A 6,941-nucleotide genomic window follows, 5' to 3' on the forward strand; every position below is an offset into this window, starting at 1 on the left:
CGATATGTCCCCAAGCTCGACAGTGGTGAATAGATCCCGTAGCATTTTGTTTTCTGATTTCCCTGTCCTACTTATGACGGCCGCTCGAAGGGTGTCATACGGATTTTCCATAGGAATATCTTCCAACAGATCTTCAGCTTCTGTTACTACATCACAAGCAAGACGCTGGACAACATAGGAAAACCGGGTGACTTGGGAAGTGCTGCGTCGGGTAGCAAAAACGGCCTCAACCTGGTGAAACCATACCCTGAGGTTGCGTGGATTGTAGCCTGGCAAACGTATTCTCCACTAAATTCGCTGATTCAAAGTGTGCCTCCATAATTACCGGGCAAAAGAAACAAAATTACGACTACTTGAATGAAAAGGCTTACAAAAATTATCAAGAAATACTCGGGCTCACCAAATTTGTAGTGGTCTGGCTACCCAATAAGTTAGTTTACCGGGAGTGTGTGGCAAAGAAATAAAAATAATAACGCTAGGTTGGGTATACAAACATAAGGAGACCGGATGGAACAGACTCACTAACATTTGTTCTCTTTAAAATAGTTTGTCGTTGGCCTAGGTCAGCGAATAAACAATAATCCAAGCATGTTGGTCCAGACGTCTTCTTCTGAACAGTTCCCACATATATTAGATTCCGAAGATGTCTGAAATGTTTTGGTACCAGAGTTAGTACATGAGACTCGCGAATGACCGCTGCAAGCGCGAGCAAAATCAGAAGAGAGAGTCGAAGCACGTGGCCACGCTTGTATTATGTGAAATCGTACAAGTGCGCGTTTTTGTAGTTTTTCGTATTCAAACAAAAAACGATTAAGCAATTGATGAAATACGTAGTGTTATAATGGAAGCAAAATAAAGGTACAAAACGCCGCAATGGTCAACTAAGGCAGCAGCAGCGTCCCGTTATCATGGTGACCGGGAATGGTTGGCCTCATTTTCGAGCGATGTTTTTAGGCTTGCTGATGTTTTCCAACTGAGAGGGGCGGTTAGTTAATGGTAACATACAGCTGCTCCATAAAATTTTGCCATTTCCTGGTTAGTTTGGATCATTCACAGAGGCGCGTACTATCGCTATCACTAAAAAGTATCAAGTTCTATTTTAGCAATATAGTGAACGAGAGATGAGCTTCCCGGAAACGCTACTGCGCCGACGTTCGCTGAACACATTCATTTAATTCTCAACGTTGTACGCATACAAAATGTTTTTTCTCTTGGTGTAATTTGTATTCTGCATATCTTATCTTATTGTGAAAGAAGCCGCAAAATGTTACAATATGCTAAAGTTCTATCTCGCGCTTTATCTCGTAAATCGGTAAGGAAATGCGAACCGGAAGTGTCCTTGAGAATTCACTCAAATAAAATGACATGAGCAACATATCAACAAACCGTGCAGTCGGATTACACCAATCCCCCACGAAATTCGCAACTTGGAAACCTTATAGTCCCACCTGAAATAATTCGAGCTTACCTACAGTGAGCGGAATAGTAAGGCGGTAAGTCGCTGGTGGTAGATTCATATTGATTAAGCCGTTTTCGGCGCTAAGTATTCGCACAATGAAATTGAATTTTTGAAAGCTACGTGTCCCTTTGGACAAAAGCAGACAGGCAGTTGAGTTCGGAGTCCCAAACTTTATACTCCCATTTAGGCATCTCGAGGTCTCAGCGTTGATGGGAAATTATTCCATAAAACAATTTCGCCAGAGGCATGATTGCCCCACTGGACAACGAAATTTCGTGAGCTGCAAGAATGTTGGGATATATTATAATTGTTTTTGGTGCGGGCACATACACAACAAAATGCAACATATCTGTGCGAAAAGTTTTCCTCTACTTACTAAGTTTTGAGGGCTAAAAGTATTGTGCGGATAATGATCACACGCGCAGAGGCTGTGACGTGCAGCCGAAAACGGGATGTTCATACAGCTCACGTGGAAAGTTCCAGGCGGGCTAAAAAGTGATGCTAGAATTAGAACTTGTCTGTCACGGGCAAGTGAAGGATAACCAACCAAATCTTTTCCAAGGAAGAAAATGTTCCATTGGCAGTTGCATAGTCCAGTTACGTTTGGAGCTGGTTCTCCGATTAATTGCAACGTCACAACTTCCTTGGGCCTGTTGCAATCCTGTATCTGTGGAAATAAACACTCCAGATTTACCTTTAGAATGTCTTTTCTATGAAGTTTTCCACGAGTTACTCATGTTGAATTGCAGCATAAATGGCGCCACAACCTAACGGAGTTATGACAAAAATATGTAGAAATGTAAGCCCAAATGAAAGCATGCGGTATAATCTCAGAAAATTATGAACCGCAGACAAGTGACTTGCGTAATGCGAAATCTGGAAGGATAAAAGACCATTCAACTTGGGGCAAACATTGCGGATATGGAGTAACACGCCTCTGGAAGATATCCCAAATCTGGCACAGAAGCTCCGTCAGCCTCAGGATTTCGGGGTCAAAGCAGACAAAGGCACTGAGCCTCTTGGCGTCACATTTTTAACTCACCTATTTTGTCAACAAAAATAGCCTCCCGATAGACATATGATAGATTATTATTTGAGCATGAGAGCTCTGTGTAAGAAAGGTTAAAATTTTAAGGCGCATGCCGGTTAACTACTGATTATTCAGCCGGAGAACTTAGTAAATAGGCTGCCCATTACCTGACACAGCTTGTAATAACTTCATGGCTATTTGGCTGCGTAAAATTGGTCGGAGGCGTTTAAACAACTAAGAAATAACATCCATTCTCCGACTGGTTCTCGTTCATGTTACAGTGAAACAAGTTTCACTGTATGTAGCCATCAGCTGAAAAAATGCAGGGCCTGAGCATTCGTTCTAGATACACGCAAATTAAAGGTCCGGACAAGGAATCAACACCTGCACCGATGATACAGGTGAACTGTAACGTGAAACAAGTGAGTTTGAAAGCTGCTACACATTTGTCTGGATGTCTGCGCTGACTCTCACGGGAATCGAACGCTACTAGGCGGGAGTTGGCTGAATCAAACCGTAGGAGCCTGTGTAAACTGACTGACGTTTCAGAGTTTGCACGCGTTCATGTCCGTTTGCAGGTATGCCATGAAAGCCTTTTCCTGTAGCTTAATTATATTATGGGAGCTGTATGCCTACCCCTGAAAGTGGTCTTTTTCGGTCGCAATATATGATGCATCCGCGTGTTTAATTACACGTGTTCCAAGTAACCCCGAACATAAAATAACTACCTCACTAGAAGACTGACACCGGGAAGAAATCCTAGTCGGGTGATTCTGACAGTGATCAACTTTAGAGCAATTAAACTGCCACCTGCAAACTTAGACACAACGAGTGGGATCTCTGTTAGCAGGATCTCGGAAGCGAAAACCTGGGAGCATAACTCACTCATTTTCAAGAAAATTAATTTTCAAATAACGCCATCCTATCTGGGGGATCTTTATTCCAGTGGACCTAGCACATTAAGAAGTGACGCAGTTAATAATCTAGGCAGAATTCCTGAATACAGCGAGAACGGAACTCATCGTGCTGTCCCAAATAGCTGTGTATCGTTTGCCACGCCGAGCATGATTATGAGGAGAAGCAGGAACAACAAGAAACGGTACTCCCAATATCTCCGGAAAATTCAAACAATCCTAGTGACACAAAAAGCCCGCAGCCTTGTTGGCCGCGACAGCAAAATCTGCCGGGCTTAGAGGTGAACAACAAAAGTAGACACGGGGCAGGTTAGAAAGTATCGAGGGTCACTGGAGTCAGTCAGTCAGTACGCCGAGTGTACTGCGGGGAATAGAAGCTATTACGAGGCTTACGTATTGGAGAAACGGGTGGTGCGCACACAGCGGATATCCCCGTAATATGATACTACAAACCGATGAAAACTTTCACGCGTTGAAACCATGGTTTCCGATATCAGTGGCGGATTCGCAAGACGAAATCAACAGGTTTTGGGAGGCGGGCGACAAATTCAGCATCAAAACGTGAGGTTTGATAGGGAGCGTATATATTGAGGAGTAAGCAGTCAGTGCTTATTAAAGTGCATTATTAAAGCAAATATCTCCAATGACCGCAATAAGCCTGAAGAATGGAACTGATATAATCAAGGGGTAGGTAAATTGTTGAACACCGAAGTCTGCTTATGCTTTTGGAATATTAGGGAGGAGTCATTCTCCGGTTATAGAAATGTGGATAGCCGTAATGCTGAGAAATGTGACAGAATTGTTCTAGCTGTTCTATATTATTACGTAGCGACGAAGCCAATCACTACGTACCACAACCACCCGATTAGAGGAACGAGAGGCTGTAAGGTCCACGGTCACATGATAAAATCTACGTATGGCATACTTACCGCGGAAGCGTCTGAATACCAGTGAAAGGAGGAATGCCTTCGCTGCGGAGTTATTTATTAGAAAATGCCACAGACTATTGGACAGGAAGCAAAACTCTCATTTGCGTCTTATTTACAGAAACTGAACACCCGTCTTCTCTAGAACGCGTGTTTCTGAACTTTCCCGGAAATTCATTGACACAAACCATTCATTGCTCAAATCCAAGCAAATGCCACAAAGTGACTCCACAAATTCTTCAACAGATCCTCCTTTTCAAGAGACGCAAAGCGAATTTACGAGAAAACATATCACCCACGTTCCTCCCCCATCAGTAGTATCACCGTTGCACCAGGACGTTCCGAATTTTTAAGGACGTTGTGTACATTCAACCTTGAGACCAATTGTGAAGCATTCCATCGCACGTAACTGTACTCTTCGGAGGCTGGGGTTCTGTGCGTTAGAAATGAGATTGTGTTAGCCAGCATATGGCTCAGCAATGGACCGCTGTCAATGTGTTGAAATATTAGAAGTTTGCATGCGTTTACTGGTGAGTGACCAGATTTCTGCTAACCTATTGGCAGATATTGGCCATTGGGTTGCCTACGATTCATCTCAGTGGACAGGACGTCAGTGGGAAGGTAAGCAAGCTCAGCGAACGGATCAACCACTTTCTGCTCGACCACCAGTAACGAAGAGTTTATTGATATCAACGGAGCACTGTTAGAAAGAGGTGTTCAGCAACTCCGCCCATCTAACTCTTTAAAACAATAGGTTTGATCCTGAGCAGCTCAAACAGAAAACACATTTAGACAGCGGCATGTAAATTGCCTCCAGTTTTGAATGTCTGATGAAACCTAAACGTCTTTGCGGAAATGCTTCCAGAGACATCGAAGTATGGACTTGGAACAGCCTTGAGAGGCCACCTATCGAACGACTTGAATACTTGGAGCAACAGGGATTTTGGGAAAGACAACGACTTAGGTTCGTATTTTGTTCCTGTGATACACATATGAAAAACAGCGGCCAAAAACAAGCAGTACCGGGCAGAAGGAAATGCGGAGCACAACCATAATAAGTACTATTGTCAGCCAAATTTCAGTGTGTGGCCCGGACAGGGCGTCGGAAACAGGGTTAGGACGCTGGCCATAGCTGAATGCACCAGAGTGGCAGCCTATTACATTTGCCAAGGACCAGTAAGCGGACAGACGTGAGCCTACTCGTTTCATTGAAAAGTCTCTTGGTGCTTTTGACATTGAAAAATATGAGCTTGAAGGGTACGTCCCCTGAAGGATGGCGCTTGCATCTTAGTATTAATTAACACAGCGTATGAAGCGGGATCCAGTGGTATGTTGTGCAAGTCAAGTGACTCGGCACATTACGTGTTGCACTTTTTCAAACGGAAGAAACATAACATTAACCGGAGCACATTAGGGTAAGCAGATGAGCTATCTAAAAATTCCGGGTCGTTTTGGGAATAGTCCCCAAGGCATTCACCCGAAACTAGAGATGTCTCCGTCATCACTGTTAGGGTGACCGTTGTTTATCAAACACCGTAGTGGTCTTGCAGTTTGGCCGTTTTCTTCATCTTCTGGCCCTACGGAAAACGTGAAATTTGCGGGAAGTTCGGGCTTGGTACAATTTTTATAAAAGGTTATAAAGTAGGTAATCGTGCGAATCCCAGTTTGAAAGGACTAAAACACTCCTTTCGTTCAGTAGGTTGTTGCCGAATAAACACTCGATTATGCGTCTGAAATTCATGTCGCGGTGAAATTGGAAACGTTTATCGGTGCAAAGCAGCAGCCGGAAGTGCGTATAGAGCGGCGGGTATGCTCCCCCCAGGTTTGTATTATGAAAAACTGACGGCAATTCTATGGATGTTTCGAGCGACCTTTCACCCGTGTGTTTATTATTGCGTGCGTAATTTGTCCCCTGTCGTTAAATAGAATGCAATGCACCTGGTGAGATTTCTACCTGTGATGACCAACGGAGTTGGTTAGATGAGTTAGATGCCTAACGACGAACTGCTCAAACGGTCGGCTCTCATTGTCTGGAAAAGAAAAAGTTGAACAGAAACCCGCGAGGAACTTTGAAGAGCACTGGGGCCATCGGAATATTTGGGCTTAAGGTTAGACCGTACTAAAGGGATTATTGTTGAGGAACGTGCAGAAAGCACGTTAACAGGAGGCCTTTCCTGGGGGTCAATTTGTGTATCAGTCGGTCTCACCACGCACATGGAGGTACCTCTAATTAGGGCGTGTTGTAAACTATTGGTACAAGTGACAAGTTAAAAAGGGAGGTGGTCGTGATGGCTGGAAACTTCATACTGACTCTTGGAGCCCACTTGCCACAAGTCTCATCCGAATGAGTTTGGGCACCGCAGAGTGACCAGAATTCACAGTCTAATCACCCTTCACAAACCAATATATATTTGCCACCGTATCATAATTCATCCCAGGCTGCTGGTTGGGTCCCCGGGATAGATCTACCTGCAAGCCGATACGATAATCATTCTGTGGGTTGGTTCAGTGGCGAGCCATATATATTCAAACTAAACAACCGTCTCTGCATCAATGGTCATCACTCATCCTGTATGAAAAATTATTCTAGGCTGATTTGGAAATTCAAGCAA

This window comes from Opisthorchis viverrini, assembly GCF_000715545.1.
Source record: "Opisthorchis viverrini unplaced genomic scaffold opera_v5_11, whole genome shotgun sequence".
In the NCBI taxonomy this organism is placed as follows: domain Eukaryota; kingdom Metazoa; phylum Platyhelminthes; class Trematoda; order Opisthorchiida; family Opisthorchiidae; genus Opisthorchis; species Opisthorchis viverrini.